This window comes from Dermacentor albipictus, chromosome 5 (assembly GCF_038994185.2).
Source record: "Dermacentor albipictus isolate Rhodes 1998 colony chromosome 5, USDA_Dalb.pri_finalv2, whole genome shotgun sequence".
Classification (NCBI taxonomy): domain Eukaryota; kingdom Metazoa; phylum Arthropoda; class Arachnida; order Ixodida; family Ixodidae; genus Dermacentor; species Dermacentor albipictus.
Genome location: NC_091825.1, coordinates 163122574 through 163140560, shown reverse-complemented (window position 1 = coordinate 163140560; position 17987 = coordinate 163122574). Strand labels below are relative to the sequence as shown.

The 17987-nt window shown below is 48.5% G+C and overlaps 1 protein-coding gene across 4 annotated transcripts in view; it reads right to left on the bottom strand.

Moving 5' to 3' along the window:
* LOC135904010 (uncharacterized) overlaps nucleotides 1-16815 on the bottom strand; it is a 38008-nt gene extending 21193 nt beyond the window's left edge. Inside the window, exons 1-2 of one of the 4 annotated variants that reach the window (XR_011514690.1) lie at nucleotides 16801-16815; nucleotides 16439-16713 (exon numbers count right to left, since the gene is read on the bottom strand). The gene's annotated coding sequence lies outside the window, so the exon portion shown is untranslated. Of the gene's footprint in view, nucleotides 1-16438; nucleotides 16750-16800 lie in introns of those variants that run through there. The other 3 variants (XR_011514691.1, XM_065434546.2, XM_065434545.2) reach the window with 3 other exon arrangements.
* Nucleotides 16816-17987: the final 1172 nt, after the last annotated feature.

Genomic DNA, 17987 nt, shown 5'->3' with positions numbered 1-17987 from the left:
GCATTTGTCGTACTCTGTTCAGTGTCTGCGTGTAGCCTAAGTGGCCAGAAGTTACCATGTTGTGGCATACTTAGAGTACTTCAGTCCGAAGTGGTCTTGGAACGACCAGTAAATAGTTGCATCCGATGGGTGAAAAGTTCCTTTTGTAGAGAACATCGCTGCGTAAACAAAACGATGACAGTCTTCTTGAAAAACTTCTAGGAGACTTGGGAGTTCGTCCGTCTAAAAGATTGATAAGAGCAACATTGCTGGCATCTGTGTGAAGCGTCGTAGGGGCTGCTTCGTCAAAGTGGGCAAGTACTGGAGGTGTTTGTAGCCGTTGCCTCAGCTCATTAAACACAGTTTTCTGTGCGTCATCCCACACAAATGCCATATCGTCTCTCGTGAGGTGAGTTAATGGCGATGCAATGCATGCAAAATCTGCGATAAACCGATGCTAATACGCGCAGTGGCCCAGAAAGCGCCGACAGCTTTCTTGTCGGAAGGTATAGGCAACAGTGCGACGGCGGCAGTTTTCTCAGGATCGGGATGAACACCAGCGTGACTGACGATGTGACCAAGAAACTTCAGTTCCTCAAAGCAAAAGTAGCATTTCTCTGGCTTCAGCGTGACGCCCGCCGACAGGATGGCTTGTAGAACCACTTTCAGTCGTTGCAGGTGCTCATCACATGTTGCAGAAAATACAATGATGTCGTTGATATAGACGAATCAGGTTTTTCACTTCAGCCCCGATTGCACAGTATCCATGAGCCTTCGGAAGTTGCGGGCGCAGAGCACAAACCGAAGGGCAAAACTTTAAATTCGTACAGTCCGTCTGGCGTCACAAAAGCGGTTTTCTCACGGTGTCTCGGGTCCATGCACCTCGAGTTTTTGTCTTCTTGCGGCAAGGTAGCGCTGCCGTCAAGCGCAGGAGCCGGGCCTTGGGCACATGCTTCTTAAAGCACTGAAAAGCAGCCCTTAATATATGTAGCACCGTCGAAATAGGCTGCAGCCGAGCCCTTTGGAAGGTGCCGACGCTCCGTGCTGAAATCTGTCAGCAACACATATCTGTTCCCATTAACGACGTTGACAATAGCTCGTACACCTGAAATACCTTGAGTAAATAACAGCGGCGTTAATTGGTCTGCAACTCCTTCCCCGTCGAACAGCGCATCGCATGCCACAGAAACCAGGGTGCAGGACCGAGGCGGGATGACAACGTCGTCATCACAGCAGTCCTTATCTCTCACTGCAGTCCTTATATGGGGCCCTGTCCACGCCGTCTTTACTTTCTTGAGACGAACTGCGAGGTCTTGGCTTATTATGGAGAAGTCAGCACCAGTGTCGACCAAAGCTGTCACTTGCTGCCCGTCAACAAAAACAGTAAGGTATTCGCTTACAACTTCCTCGCTGCTATGCCTCGTCGGCTTCATAGCGTCCGGCGGTGGAAGCAACGGGGGCTTTTTATCGTCGTGACGGCTTGCAACTTTACCCCCAGAGGTCGCCGCCTTTAGTTTCCCCGGCGTCCGCTAGGTGACCTCCTGTCGTGACGGCTTGCAACTTTACCCCGAGAGGCCGCCGCCTTTAGTTTCCCCGGCGTCCGCTAGGTGACCTCCTCTCCCCGAGGTCAGTGAAAGTGCGGCGTATTGGTGTAGACGAATCTGTAGGAGACGGAGATCGCGACCGATGGTCCATGTCGGCCTGCTGATTTGGCAGCGACTCCTCGTCGTTGGCTCGGCGATCGTCAAAATGAGAGCGGGTGGCTGGAGGCCCTTGAGAAGGAGCTTGGGGGCGTAGCGAGTAGTCGTCGTTGGCACGTCCACCGTCAAACCGTGGGCGGAGAGGGCGAAACGGTACGTCGTGATGCTAGCAATGGCGAGAAATGTGGCCGACACCACCGCAGTTGAAACAGAGTGGGCGCCGGTCTGCAGTCCGCCATATGTCCGTTTTCCGAAACTGCGGACGTCTCGGAGGCTCTTCCTAGGATGACCAAGGTGCGGAAATCCATGGCTGGCGGTACGGCGGTATCGGCATAACAGGTGGTGAACGTCGGACCGCGGCGGCGTAGCTCATGGAATGTGACTCAGGACTAAGGTTCGGAGACGAGAACGCTTGCCTGATTTCGTCACGTATGACTTCGGCGACAGACGCCGCTGTAGGTTTCACAGTCAGAGTCGCGAGCTTTTGAATTCCTTCGCGAACAATCACCCTTATCAGATTGCGCAGAGAGCCCTGAGTGTCAACAGTTATGGCGGCGGCGTTGGTTTCGTTGCTGCTGGACAAGCGATCATACTGCCTGCATCGTTGTTGAAGTGCTCGCTCAGTAGCAGTAGCTTCCTTGATAAAATCAGCCACGGTACTTGGTGGATTGCACGCCAGTCAGGCGAACAACTGCCCTCTCACGCCGCGCATAAGGAAGCGTAACTTCTTATCATCTGTCATGTTTGGGTCGGCTCTACGACCCAGACGGTCCATGTCCTCGGCGAACATTTCGACGGTTTCGTTGGGTTTCTGAACCCGTAACTCAATTATCTGCTGGGCACGGTCCCGTCGGTCGGCACTCGCAAAGGTGTCAACGAGCTGCTGGCGGAAGCCACTCTAGGTCGATAGACTGCCTTCTCGGTTGGTCAAATTGGTCAAGCCAGTCTTCGACGTCTTCAAAGACGCCACCGTGAAAGCGATCCGGAATCCGTAGTTGAAGGGTTACCTTGGGTGGGCTGGACGAACGGACGCTTTCGGGATCCTGTGGCGGGATGGCGTCGGCTATGGGCGGCGATGGGTAGCGCCTGGAGGAAGGTTCCTGCAGGGGGGTAAGCTCTGGAGCAAGTACTGGCAATTGACCGACGACTGAAACGATGAACAGGCGTTGTAATGGACGACAAAGTATCCAGGCTGGATAATCGGCTCCCAGGAGGGGTCCGGAGCGTCGGGTTGTCGTACCGCACCTCCTCCAGTGTCGCGGTGCAACGAAGATAGCATACGAGGACATGTATAACAAAACAGCTTGTTTTAGTGGTCGAGCCTAGAGATGGCTTCGTCTTCTAATCTCCGCTAAGCCGATGCACCAGATTAAGCCTGCTAAAACTCCCATCGTTGTATTTGTCGTCGACATAAAAGAGTCGAGGCAATATCGACTTGGTTAACATTGCATCAAGTTTCGTTGGCATTAAGTTTCCACGCTAGGTTGGTTAAACATTTGTCAGAGTTCAAGATAGTTGTGTCATCTGCATAAAGAATGTAGTGTGGGGGTCTCACCCGTGCTCTTGGGACAAAGCAAAAACAACACAGTAGTGCAAACAATTACAAGGAAATTTGTTGCACCTTTCGTACATTAATGCCTACTAGCCGAATTGCCATCTAAGATCATGCCGATAGATGCGCGACCAATCGAGAAAGTCCTCACCGCGACCGGATAGCGAGCGAATATATTAGCCCCATGCTATACGCCAACGCCTGGTCGTTCGCATGCAGGGTCACGCGAACGGTGGCGCGTTCGAACGAGGTCTCGCGAGACGGCCTCACAAGAGCATGGATCGGCACACGCGCGGAACGTCCGAAAGAGGAAGAGTCTATACTCCCTGTCGCGCCCGACTAACCCTGCCGTTAGGTGGCGCTAGCAGCGAAACACTCACGCAGCCTCGTCACAGTAGTCGTGCTCGCGCGACCTTGTCATAGCAGCAGGTGGGCTAAATGGCGTCATAAACAGGAAAGGGACAAGCTAGCGTTTGGCGAAGGGGGTGGACGACTTGCGCGAGCTATCCCCTCAGATGCAGATCGCGGTGTGCACGGGGCCGGAGGTGCCTGTACGTGACAGCCGTAGTGGCTGCTAATGCGGCTATATGGAAAATGAGCCGACAGAAAGGTATCGAGGTTGTCGAAGTAAACAGGGAAGCGAGAAGGTGTGGTGGTATTGAACCAGACGGGATCCACTCCAATTCCAGGCTTGGACGAGAAGTGGGTTGGTGACTTCCTGGTCGCGCTGTTGGTTTTTATGCGAAGCATATTACTAGAGCTCAACCCAGCTCCTCAGGCGCGGCGGTGTCACCTTCAATACCACGTGACAACGTGACGTCACGACAGAGGAGAAACGGGGCTCCAACTCGCGCCGTCGCTCGCGGCGTCGCCTTCAAGGCTGACCACGTGACACCATGACGTCACGACAGAGGAAAAACGGGGCTCCAACTCGCGCCGTCACTCGCGGCGTCGCGGCGGTATATAAGCAGCTGCGCTTGCCTCTGCTAGACGTTCACGAGGTGAGATGCCTCCTGGAGACAGAGCTGCTCGTTGGAATGAGAAGCGAAGGTTGCGGCGTGCTACAGAGACTGTTTCTAGGTGGCTTTGCTACGGCGCAGCGACTACGCGCCCCGCATCGGACGCGGTGAGCGTCGAGCAACGCAGCGTTCGGCGCGACAACGAAATGTGCGCCTGAGCAAGCGCCGCACGCCTGAGCCGACGCCGACGACACCGGCTTTTCTGCGACACGAGCTCCTTAACGCTGTCGCGTTAAAATAAAGGCTAGTATGCTTCGCAGCCTGGGCTTAACCTTAGCTAAGCCACAGCCAGTTTTTTAGGGGTCCACGATCACTCAGGAGGCCAGAGTAGGTAGTAATGAAGAAGGTCCCCTAAGGTAACCTAAGAATCGCATCGCCGTCATTAACAGAAAAATGACGAAAGCAAGAAAGAGAGCTCGCCATGCAATAGGCTACATAAACATGCATGCGGGCAGAAAAAAGGAAAAGTGGGCAGAGATTGAGGAGCTGGTAAATAAAGAACAAATAGGGGCGTATGCGGTTACAGAAACGCACCTTAGAGACTCGAGAAGAGTCGCCATTGATTGAGAATTATTTTTGGGAAGGGTGAAACACAACTAAGTCGGAAAGAAAGGGAGGGGGAGTCGGAATGCTCATCCATCAGGGAACCAAATGGGAAAGAGTAAATTCAAAATGTCAAGAGCATCTTTGATTATCAGGCACAATGAGGGGAAAAAATACTTAGCTGGATGTTACGTATTTGTAAACCGGAAATAATTGCACAGAGAAGAATAAAGAGTTAGTGGAATGCATAAGCGCTGATATTAAGGGTTTCGGGAATGGCGCTGAAATTATCCTATTAGGTGACATGAATGCCAACGTACAGGATTTAGATGGCTATACTGACAACAACGGGAAGTCAATGTTAGGCCTCTGTAAGCAACATAACCTCGTTATCGTGAATACAGGGCCTAAGTGTGAAGGGCAGATCGCGTGGGAAGTGGGAAACCGGCAATCAGCCATTGATTACTGTCTGATGACAGAAGGAATTCATGATAAGTTGAGAGAAATGGTCATTGATGAGTAAGGGTATAGCAGCATAGTGAGTTACCATAAACGCATCATTTTGAAAATGGGATATGTAGTTGGCAAAGAGAGCAAGGAGAGCAAAATGGCCAGTCCATATTTGAACGCTGAACAAATAGCAAATACAGTCACTAGAGTTGAGGAAGAACTTGGCACATGGCCAAGTAAAGAGTGGGAATATGGTGAGCTTATAAGTGTAATAAAGACAGAAATACGGAAAGAGAACCAACATATTCGTTGGAAAGGAAAAAAGAAACCGAAAAGCTGGTGGAACACGGAGATACGAGAAGCGATCGCCGAACGACAGAAAGCATCCCGAGAGCACAGACAGGCAAAGAAGGCGCAGTTGCCACAGGATGAAGTAACCAGTAAATGGGAAATATACCCGGGAAGAAAAGTATATGGTTACAATACTGGTGCAAGCAAAGATAAAAAGTGACAGCGAACGTTGATTGTCAGAAATACTTGAGAAAAAGAAGGCCGCATCTAGAATATTTTGTAACCACATAAAGTTATAAGGCAGGAAGTCAGCAACAATACAACAACATTTTGCAGACGAAGATGTAAACAAACTGGAAGGGGAAGCGGCATTAAATTACATCCGAAAAATAACAGCCGAACCTTTCCAAGGCAATGACGAGGTTGTATTTGAAGAAAAAAAGAGCATACAAGAGAACCAGGTGGAAAAGGAGTTGGTGCTGACAAATTTCAACTGGAAGAAAGCCGAAAAAATATTCCTAAGCACACAGCCACGGAGCTAGACGAGGTTGCCGTTAGGGTGATTAATGCAATGGGACGAAGAAGTAAGGAAGCTCTGGTGAAAGCAGTGAAAAGAAAATTAAAATATAGACGAATACCAGACAGGGGGCGTCGAAGTAGAATGATTTTAATTTATAAACGTAAGGAGTAGAAAGATGGAATTCACTCATATAGACCGTTGACCATTACATCAGTAATATACGGGCTAGCAATGCAGGCAATCAAATTAAAGCTGCAAGCATGGACAGAGAATAATGGCATTTTGGTAGAACTTCAGAATGGCTTCAGTATATGTAGGCCGTTGGATGATAACTTATTTGTTCTTACTCAGCGTATTGAAATATCAAGAGTAGAAAGCAGACCGTTATATGTGGCCTTTTAACACATTACAGGAGCCTACGACAACGCAGAGTGCAACATTTTATGTGATATTCTGGAAAGGGAAGGCTTAGGTGACGATTGTCTACAGCTTTTGAGAGAGATTTACCTGGAAAATGCCGTTTGCGTTGAATGGGAAGGGATGAGGGGCGAGGGGAAAGTTGATATCAACAAGGGACTGAGGCAGGGGTGCCCCTTATCCCCGCTGCTGTTTATGATGTACATGGTGAGGATGAAGAGGGCGCTAGAAGGAAGTAATATCGGGTTTAATCTCTCATACAAACAGGCGGGTACAGTAGCAGAGCAGCAGCTTCCAGGTTTATTTTATGCGGACGACATTGTGTTGCTAGCTAACAAGCAAAGTGATTTGCAACGTCTGGCTAATACCTGTGGACAGGAAGGCAAGAATTTAGGTTTGAAATTTAGTGTTAGAAAATCAGGTGTTATGGTATTTAATGAAAACAGCGAACAGAAAGTGGCGATACAGGGCCAAGAAATACCTCGGGTAACAGAATATAAATACCTTGGTATATGGATAAACGGGGGCAAGATATATATGGAAACACAGGAAAAAACAATAACAGTGAAGGGGAAGAGATATGCAGCCATAATGAAGCACAGAGCGCTATGATGATACGAGAGGTACGAGGTGCTCCGGGGTTTGTGGTAAGGTGTAATGGTTCCAGGACTTACTTTTGGAAATGCGGTTGTTTGCTTTAAATCAGGGGTACAATCAGGACCCGCGGTAGGAACCAAAGGTCAGTGGGACGTCTCGCATTGGGCGCTCGCGGGAAGACTACAAACGAAGCTGCGCAGGGTGATGTGGGCTGGACAAGTTTTGAAGTGAGGGAAGCTCACAGTAAAATTGATTATGAGGAACTACTGAGGAATATGGAAGAAAGTAAATAGGCTGGGAGAGTGTTGAGGTATCTGTACAGGAAGAACTTAAGAGGAAAAAAATGAAATCAGGAAAGAAACAATTTATGATAACTCAAAGGGAAGCACTTTACTTTTAGAAGCTGGATCGGAGTGCCTTCAAGTTCAGAGAGAGAGAAGAAACTTTATTAATGAATAGCCGGCAATTTCGTTGTGGTGGCCTCAGGTGGCGGCTCCAAGTCCTTGGACTCGGGCGGCATCTTTGGCTTGCCGGACGGCCCAGAGTTGGTCTGCCAACTCAGAACTTTTGAGAGCCGCCTCCCAGCGGCGGCGGCGCCGATGGAGAAGGTCTCCGGCGGGACCCGCAGCTGGGGCGGCGTCGGGGAGAAGCGAGCTCGAGGCTTCCCGTACTGTGGTAACGGCCGCGATTACGGACGCGTCGCGAACGGATGTGGTCCCATTACCGTGGTTGCCGGCACATTCCCATAGCATATGTCGCAGCGTTGCTCGCTGTCCGCAAGCTTTACAGGCATCTGTGGGATATAAACCTGGGTAGAAGTGATGTAGGACCGCGGGGCTAGGGTAGCTGTGCGTCTGGAGCAAGCGTAAAGTTACGGCCTCATTCCTGTTTAACTTGTCGTGTGGTGGCGGGAATGTGCGTCTTTGGAGTTTGTAGTGTTGGGTGAGATCTCTGAACGTGGTCAGGCGATCACCCCACGCCCATTGTGATTCTTGTTGCTGTGTTTCTGTTGTAGTGTCCCGATCCGGCATATCCGATGCCCCGCTCTCGGGGGCGGAGGCGGCCACATAATCAGCGGCGGCTCGGCGTGTGAGTCCTCGAGCCGTGGCGTGGGCCGCCTCGTTGCCCGCGAACGGGACATCGGTGTGTGCCGGGGTCCAGAGGAGGAAGACTGTAGAATTTTGGGGTTGCGAGGGCGATGACGAGCCGCCGTCGTCACAAATTTGGAGTGTGCGGACCGCTTCCCGCGAGACGCGACCGCGCGCGAAGCCGCGGATTGCCGCCTGCGAGTCGCTGATCACGATCGCAGCGCTAGGCACCGTGGCCAGTGCTAGCGCTATTGCGGCTTCTTCGGCCGCCTCCGTGTGTCCTGTGGTCACTGTAGCGCTCGCGAGGCACTTACCCGTGCGGTCTACAACCGCGATCGCGTGTGCACTTTTCTCTCCTTCATATCGCGCAGCGTCTACGTACACCGCCTCGTTGTTGTTGCCAAACTTCTTCTGAAGGTCTCTGGCTCGTTTGTTGCGCCTCGCGGCGTGGTGCGTCGGGTGCATGTTTTTGGGAAGCGGCGGGATGATCAGGCGGTCGCGGACCGAGGCCTGAACCGCCATCTTTTCTCCATGCTGAGTGTGGTACGCGATGCCGAGTTTCTCGAGGATGCATCGACCTGTCTTTGAATTAGATAATCGTTCGTACTGCGCAATGTCGTGCGCCTCGATTAACTCGTCAAGTGAGTTGTGAAGCCCGAGCTCCAGAAACTTCTCGGTGCTCGCGTTGAGTGGAACGCCGACCGCCCTCTTAAAAGCCTTTCGTATCATGCATTCGACCTTGTTTTTTTCGCACCCTATCCACTTAAGGTAGGGGGCAACATACGTTATGCGGCTTATCGCGTAGGCCTGCACGAGACGGATCGCGCAGTCTTCACGCATACCATTGCGTCTATTCGTGATGCGACGCAAGAGTCGGATCGTGTCATCTACCGAACGACGAAGTCTTCGCACCGTCTCTCCGTTATGGCCATTTGCCGGCAGGTGTAACCCCAGGATTCTAATTTTGTCTACGGGCGGTACGGGAGTACCATCTGCCAATATAATACGTATTTTGGAGTATTCCCGTTCTTCGTCGCGCAGGGTTTTACGACCTCTCCTTGTGGGTTTGTAGATTAACAGTTCGGACTTGGTAGCCGAGCACTCGAGGCCCGTTCCACGCAAGTAATTCTGGACCGCGTCTACCCCTGCCTGTAGCGTTCGCTCGACGTGACCGTCACATCCTCCCCCGGGAACCCAGAGGGTGATGTCATCCGCGTATAGACTATGATACAATCCTTCAACTTCTGTTAATTTCTCGGGTAGACCGAGTAGAACTAAATTAAAGAGTAATGGTGATATGACGGATCCTTGCGGCGTGCCGGACGGACCCGTCTCAAATTCCGGCGATTCCTCGTCGCCAACGACGATGCATGCACGCCTGCACGCGAGGAAATCTCTAACGTAATTATACGTTCTTTGGCCAAGTCCTAACGTTCTAATTGTTTTTAAGATTGCTTCGTGTTTAATGTTATCGAAGGCCTTTTTAATATCCAGGCCGAGGATTGCCTTAGTGGAGCTGGAAGTGTCGTCTACGATCTGGTGTTTAAGCTGAAGCAATACGTCCTGTGAGGAGAGGTTGCGGCGGAATCCTAGCATGGTGTGTGGGAACTCGTCACGATCCTCGAGAAAGTCGGTCACGCGGGTGAGAACTGCGTGTTCCATGACTTTGCCAACGCAAGACGTAAGCGAAATCGGTCTTAGATTATCGAGGGTAACTTGCTTGCCGGGTTTTGGAATCATGATAACGCGGGCCCGTTTCCACGCTTCGGGAAGGGAGCCCCCTCGCCAGCACTCGTTGACGTAGGTCGCGAGGCGGGAGATCGACTCATCGTCTAGGTTACGGAGAGTCTTGTTGGTAACCCGGTCCGGGCCGGGCGCCGATCGGGTGTTTAGTTCGAACAGGACTATCCGAATTTCTGCTTCGCTAAATTCCGCGTCCAATTTCTCGTTTGCGACGCCGTCGTATTCGGCATATTGGATGCTTTCGGCCTTCTTAAAGTAACGATCACGTATTGCGTCGAAGAAGTTATCACCTTTGTAATCTCTTACTAGTCTGCGAGTCTTGTGGCCTTGAGCGGCCCTAGTTTCCTCCGGATCTAATAGGTGCCGAAAAAGGCGCCAAGCGCTCGCCCCGGCCATCTGCCTCTCGAGGCCGTTGCACGTGTCTTCCCACTGTGCCCTGGATACCTGGAGTGCGTGTTCTTCGATCTCTCTGTCTAATTGTGCTATGCGTTTGCGCAAAGCCTTATTGTGTCTTTGACATTTCCATCTCTTTAGAAGTGCTCGCTTTGCTTCCCACATGTGTAGCAGCCTGCTGTCAATTATCTCAAGGTTCGCCTCGGGCGGAACTTTGCTCGTTGCCGCGTCTACATCCTTTCTGAGCGTCGCGGTCCACTTGTCTATGTCCGTAATCGGCTCATCGCCTCGCCCCGCTTCTTCTCGTTTCTTGCGGAACGCGTCCCACTTCACAAGTTTGAGTTTACGGCCTTTGCTTACAGGGTTAGTCCCACGACCGCTCGGGCCCGTGCCTATCGTCATCTCGATCAGCATGTGGTCACTTCCTAAATCTTCTTGCGTTTTTTGCCAGTGCGCTGTGGTTACGTTCGGAACGAACGCGAGGTCGGGTAGCGTGTCGACACTCACGCTGTTCCCTCGGCGTGTGGGATCGGCGGGATTCGCGATCAGTTCAAGCCCATGGTCTTGCGAGTCTTCCCAAAGGTGTTTGCCTTTGGGTTTCTCTGGCATAGCCCCAGGCTCCGTGGGGCGCATTAAAGTCTCCCGCAACAAAATAGAGGCTCGCCGCCAGAAGCCGCGCGCGCGCCCCGGAGCAGGTCCGCGAAGCGGTGCTGCAGCGTGGGTTTACTGTACACGTTAAGGACGAAGAGTCCGCGGCCACACTTAGGAATTAATTCTACGAATACGTGAGGTATCTTTACGGAGGGAAGTTCGCGCTGCGCTACAGTGACGTTACGCCGAACGAGCACGGCGGCGACCGGCAACGGGCGGGGCGGGGGCGACGGCCGGCGCGCCACCGCCGCCCCGCGCCATCTGCCACGTGGGGTGTAGACCGTTTCCTTCTTTGCCTGTTGTCCGTCGCGGTCGCATCTATGGCCTTGTAGCCAGCAAGTTTGACCGGATGGTTTGTCTCCTGTAAAAGGATTACGTCCGGTTTCGTCTCGCGGCTGCGTATGAATTGCTGGAGATTAGCGCGCTTCCTCCTGTAGCCCCGGCAGTTCCACTGCCAGATGGTGTATTGTTGTTGTTTCCCAGTGTTAGTGTGGTTCGTTGCGTGTGTAGCCATGATGATGCCTGTGTTTAATTTAACCCGTCGCCATCGAGGCGACTTGGTTGCTGCTGCGGTTGTGTCTCTACGTCTGTGAGCGTGCTTTGCTGCGGCTGATTGTGTTGTTGTCTAGAGCAGGGCTTGCTCATCGTTCTTATTGGTCTACCCGCAGCTGGCGGCAGCCTCGCTTCTATGTCGTCTATGCGCGCCAAGTGCGCGGCGAGCATTTGTGTTATTTGCTCAGAGAGCTTAGCCACCGCGTTATTAAACATTTCGTTCATATGTGCCGTCTGTTTTGCAAAACGTTCCTCGAGGCTCTTCTCGGTGCCGTCTATTCGTTTCTCTAATTTCTCGTAACGGCCGCATGGCTGTTTGGTGTCGGGTCTTGCGGGATCTAGTGCGATCCTTTTCGCGGTAACTGGACGATTATCCCGTTCATCCGCCGTCTCCATCGAGCTACCCTCGTCATCCTTCAAGTTCAAGTTCATTTATTTACTACATACATGGAGTTTACATAAGTTGGGACGAGGGAAGAAAAGCTGCATTAAAAACAGCTTGACTAGCCCCAACGTCCCCGGTTCCATATGGCAGCATGTCAGTGAAAGAAAAATACATTACAACGTCGGTGTCAAATGAGGAAACACATGATATCCACAGAAAACATATTTTACAAAACGTGAAATTTAACTAGGAACCTATTGAACGCAGCATGCTTAAAACAGAAGTGTTAGGGAGTGTGCGAACGTTTTCATAAGAAATCTTGAATTTATTTAATGTCTTCGACGAGCAATAACTTAATGTTTGAAGGCCTTAGTTTGTGCGCGGCCGTGGCACATACCATTCTTCCGAGTGTCTGTTTAGGCACGAAGAAGGATTTGGTTGCAAGTTAGCTACACTGTGTATATAACCGCGATTTTTTACAGTATCAGATCTAAAGGAAAGTAATAAACTGTGTTCATATAGCTCGTTTAATTTATTTACATTATATTTAACGAATAGTTCTGAAGTATATGCATTAAATGATAGGTTTGCAACAGAACGTAGGGCCTTTTTTGTAGGATAACAAGATTAGTTGTGGATTGCTGTGTTCCGTTACCCCAAATCAAGTTACAATAGCGCAGATGTGATGAGAATAGTGCCTTAAATATCGAAAGCTTCTGAGGAAGTGGCAATACATGTTGACATTCTCTCAGTACGCCCAAGACCCTGCAAAGTTTGTTTTGTAAATGTTCCGTATGGTGATTCCATTTCATATATTCGTTAAAAATTACACTTAGAGATTTTACTGTAGAAGAAAATTCAATTTTATTATTAAACATGAGATTGTAAGAATAAGTGAGCTCATAAAGTGGCGATTTAGAGCGAAAAAGAATAGCTTTAGTTTTTGCGCATTTAATTTATAAAGAATTTCTGTGTGTCCAGCTGCATATCTTTTCTAATGTCAAGTTCGCTAGATTTACGAGGTCATGTATATTTGTTCCTGAAAAGAAAAGACTTGTATCAGCATAGATTATGTATTGTACTGAAGGGTCAACATTTAAAATATCATTAATAAATATATTCAACAAAAGCGGCCCCAATATGCTTCCTTGGGGAGCTCCGTATTTAACAGGTTGCATAGAAGACAGAGTTCTGCTTATCGATACACATTGATGTCTGTTTGTTAGGTAGCTTTGAATTAGATGGGGAGGGCCACCCCACGAACTCCGTAACACTGCAGCTTTCCTATTAATGTTTCATGGATAATTTTATCAGAGGCCTTGGACATACCTAAAAATATGCAGAGTGAATTTTTTTGCTTCAATATTTTTAAGAATCAATTCTTTTTGAAACTGTAGAGCACTTTCTGTGAAAAATCTGATCTAAATCCGTATTGCGATTTTGTTAGGACGGAATGTTTGTCAGAAAAGTTTGGCAGTCTAAGATGATTAATTTTTTCATGTCCTTTGGAGAACAGGGGAAGGCTTGAAATAGGTCTATAATTACAGATAATGTTGTTATCTCCACTTTTGAATATTACCGTCACCTTATAACATTCTTCATATTATATGGGAGAATGCCAGATTGTAAGGAAAGGTGGTAAATATGTCACACGGGCTAAGAAGATCAATGATATATTTAATCGACTCCATTTTTGAACCATTTATGTCCTCGCTCTTACTCGTCTTAAAGTTTTTAAATACTCTTAATACTTCATTTTCATCAGTTGGGCAAAGAAATATCGGTTCCTTGAGCGGCACGAGCAAGTAATCAAAGGGACTATCTTGATGTGAGCTCTCAGTTACAGATGTAGAGTATTCATTGAATTTGTCGGCTAACTCCTCGCTTTTTGATAATTTCACTGTCAACTACAAGTTCTTCTAAACTATTTCTTACTCTACCTGGAGATATGATGGAGTGTAATTTATTCCACATTTGTTTGATATCTGTGACGCCCTCGAACATGTTATAATAGTAATTTCGTTTTGCTTGCCGTTGTAACTTAATGATCAAATTACTAGATTATTTAAACATCGTCAAAGCATGTGGATTTCGGTTATCTAGGAATGCGTGAAAAAACCTATCCTTTTCCTTCATCATTTTAGGATCTTTGCAGTCATCCAAGCTTTGCGGGCACGATTTGCTTTTCTAAAAGCATGAAGTGGGAAATGTTTATTATAAACTGAAGTGATCGTTCGTATAAAGTAGTCGTAAGCTAAGCCAGCACAGGAGCAAGAACCTAAGTCATCCCATTGCGTTTGCTCAATTTCATCACGAAAGAGTGAAAGAGTTTAAATTTACAGCTCTATAATGTATACCAGAAGCAGCCTGTCTGGGTGTGCAGCGGGATTGGTGTACAATAAGGTATACAGGCAGGTGATCACTGATAGAGGTACAAATGGTGCCAGAAAGTACGGAATGAAAGGGAAAGTTTGTTATGAACGGGTCTATTAATGTTGCACTCGAGTCAGTAATACGAGTAGTAGTGACAACAACATTCGATAAAAAGTGGGAATCAAGAAGTGCCGAAAGACCATTTTGCTTATTTGTGCTTGCTAACATATCAATATTCAATTCTTCACCTCCCAACACGAGTCTATATCCATTGTCATTAACAAAGGAAAATGTGTTATCTAAAAACTGTATAAAATTGTTTATGCTGCCATCGGGTGGTCTGTATACTGCAACAAACACACAGTTTTCTACTTTAAGACATACAATTTCAAAATCAACCGTGCATTGAGACCACTCGTTAAGCTATTCGTATCTCATCTCATCTTTAACATACATACATGCGCCACCTCCTGTCCTTACTTTCCTATTTAAATAAACTGGATTATAACCTGCAATAATAATAACGTTCGAGTCATCACGGTACCAAGTTTCTGTTGGCATGACTATGGAGAAATCAAATTTAAGCTAATCAAGAAGAACAAAGACGTTGCCCTCTTTGCAACGAGCAGACTGCATATTAATGTGAAGCACACCTAGGGGTGATATGCGCTGGTCTACAATGCGTGAATTTAGTTCCGATGTACTATAACCCACTGTATTGAAGTCCATTTGTAGACAGTGGTCATAACACATGTGTACAGAAATTAATTATAGCAAGTATAACAAAGCAGCAGCCTTTGAATAGGGTAAACGTACTCACTAAGAGATGTTGCTGAATCGTTACGAATCCATACTTTCGTTGCACAATGTTAGAAAAACTAGCATAAACAACAGAGAAGTGATATATGGCACTAATCCAGCACACATCAATATTCAAAGCTTTATACAAAGGTTCAGTTGCATAATGTAGATGAGAAGTAGGGGCACTGGTTACAGAAAATACTGTGTAATATGAAGAAATAGGTTTAGACACATATAACACTCTACAGAAGGACGGGATTATATTTTCCTGTTTAACAAAGTGATGAAAACAATAAAGAAAAATGAAATGCAGGATCACAACTAAGAAAACCATTTTTCCCCCGTGCAGACCTGTTAAATAACTTGCGCGAAGTCCTCCTCACACGTTACGCGCAGAACTGGTGTCTTTTCCAATTTCCGCATGAGAACTTTGCCTTGAGACACCCAGATAAACTTCATTTTTTTTTTCTCTCATTACTTGTTTGTCTCGCTTTTGCTAGCGAAATTTAGTTTTCGCGACAGAGATGCGCTCATTTACATAGATCGAAGCATCTGTGTCGCGCCGTAGATCCTTTGCATTTAGTTTTCTTTTCCTTGCTGCCGAAAGCATTCTGCCCCGGGCGGCTCCCAAAGGAAACTTTACAGCCACATGCGGCCTACTGTTATCTCTGGATGGCACACGGTAGACAACGTCTATGTCATTCACAGTGACGCCGGCTCTCACATACCCCGCAAGATTTCCAACTTCCTTCAGAAGGTCCTCATCTGGTACAACCGGAAGCCCTTGAATTTCAACGTTCATATTTCTGGAGTATTGTTTTAACTCAGTTATCTCCTTCCTAGCCTGCTTCAGTTCTTTTTTGAGGAGTTCACTTTCAATGCGGCACGGCTCATTGTCAGCCCTAACAGCAGAAAGCTCACCGCGGAAGGCCTCAACATAAGGTTTGAATTTTTCAAAACCATCACTCAAGAATTGTACGAATCGTTGAAGACCAGTGATTTCCGACCGAGTTTCACCGTTTGAGGTAGTAATCCGAGCAGCGTCACTTTTAAAGTCTGACGCGAAAGAATGTAGCTTAGTTACCAACTAAGTCAATACTTTAACGACCTCTTATGCTTCCCGGCTGCTTCTCAGCCATAGCTGTAGCAATGTCGTTTAGGTCACCAGAATTCATTTCCCTGCTCGACTTAACGTTGGCTATAGAAGACGACAACAACGCAGCAGAAAATAGAAGGCATTCACAAAAAAAAAGAGCCCAGCGCAAGTGACCAGGTACGGCTCTACATTAGCTTAGGGTACTACACTATTCATGGTAACACTCGCGGCAGCAACAGCGACGGGAGAGCAGTGTACGCATGAGCGCGATAGAAAGAATACACCAACCTGCAATGTTGTAGAAGAGTGGATTAGTTTGCGCCCGCACACCTTCGTCGTCGCTGCCACAGTGAAAAGAATGCCTTCCCAAGAACACCACCCCCAAGATGAGAGCGATAATCCAAGGTTGCGGCGGCCTCAAACAGATGGCAGTTCTGGCATGGAAGTCCGGCCCTGGTGCAAAGCAGGAAATGCGGATTGCGCTGAATCGGTGCCGTTATTTCAGTAGCCGGGTATACGATCGCACAGGGCTCCTTACGATCAGATTGGGCAGGCACAGGCAACTGCAATGTTGCAGAAGAGTTGATTAGTTCGCGCCCGCACGCTGTCGCCGTCGCTGCCACAGTGAAAAAAAAGCTTAGAACACGCACCTATAAAGCGAGATATAAGAAGGAAGAAGAAGCATATGCTTGCTGCGGTAATTGGCCTCCTTGAAGCCCTTGGGTTTAGCGAGAGCAGGGGAAAAGTAAACATGTCCGCAATAGAGATTAGTAAGAGGCGATCTGAAGATTGGTGGAATAAAAGTAGGGAAACAACAAAAAACGGAGACCCACAACAGCAAAGTTCACAATAGAGGGTCAGAAAATTTGATTGTGCGAGTTCATGGTGTTCTTTTCTTTCTTTTTTAACCTAGGTAGCACATTAGGTAGTATAATAGCAAGAGCTTGGTGGCGCAACCCACCGCCCGGTTCCAAACGGGGCGCTCATAACGTCCATCCATCGCACGTCTCTGGTAATGCGCTGCAACAAGATCGCGCCGGCACTAAGCTATGCGACGAAGCCGGATCACAGCAGGAGCGAAGAAGCTAAAAGCACGAATCATAGAGAAGGGCGGACAAGCAGTCGTTCTGTCTTTACGCCCTCCCCTCTCTGTGATCGTGTTTCTGCCACTAAATTAATTACTGTTCACAACACTCGGGTGTTCGCAACACTCAACTGCATGACCACGTGTGTCGTTCTCGTGAAGTACGCTAACAAAACGGCATAAAGAAAACGCACGTGTCTCTAAATCACAGCCCTTAAATTACCTCATTGGGTTTGCTTGGGAATAAACAGAGCTTTAATGCCAATCGTTAGCTTCTACAGGGCAGGAAGACGATGGCTGGTACAAAAAAAATTGACCACCCTTCCACTACTGTGAAGAGGGGTGCAAGCGAAGCTCGGGATTCGCGGCCCTTCGTTGTAACGCCTCGGCTTCACGCTCCTTCACGGCGAGGTGTCACGTCGACGACGAGCCCTTTCTCGAGCGAGGTCCCGGCGGCGTTCATCAAACGCCGCCTGTTCTTCGACAGAACGCACGACGCGCGGCCGACCCATCGCAGCTCCGATAGTGTTCTGATGCGAGAAACACTCGTTCCTCTCACAACACCTAGACACATGACCCCTATTGGCGGATAGAATGACGTCATTAGTCCGGCAGCGCAGCAGGATTCTCCGTTCAGCGGGTCTATTGCTCGTTTTTTTTTATAGCAAGCCGTGCACGTGTGCGCCTCTGAGAGCAGCTGGGTTTTTTTTTAAGCGTTCATCACCGGCGCAGGCTAGCGTATACAAGCTTGGC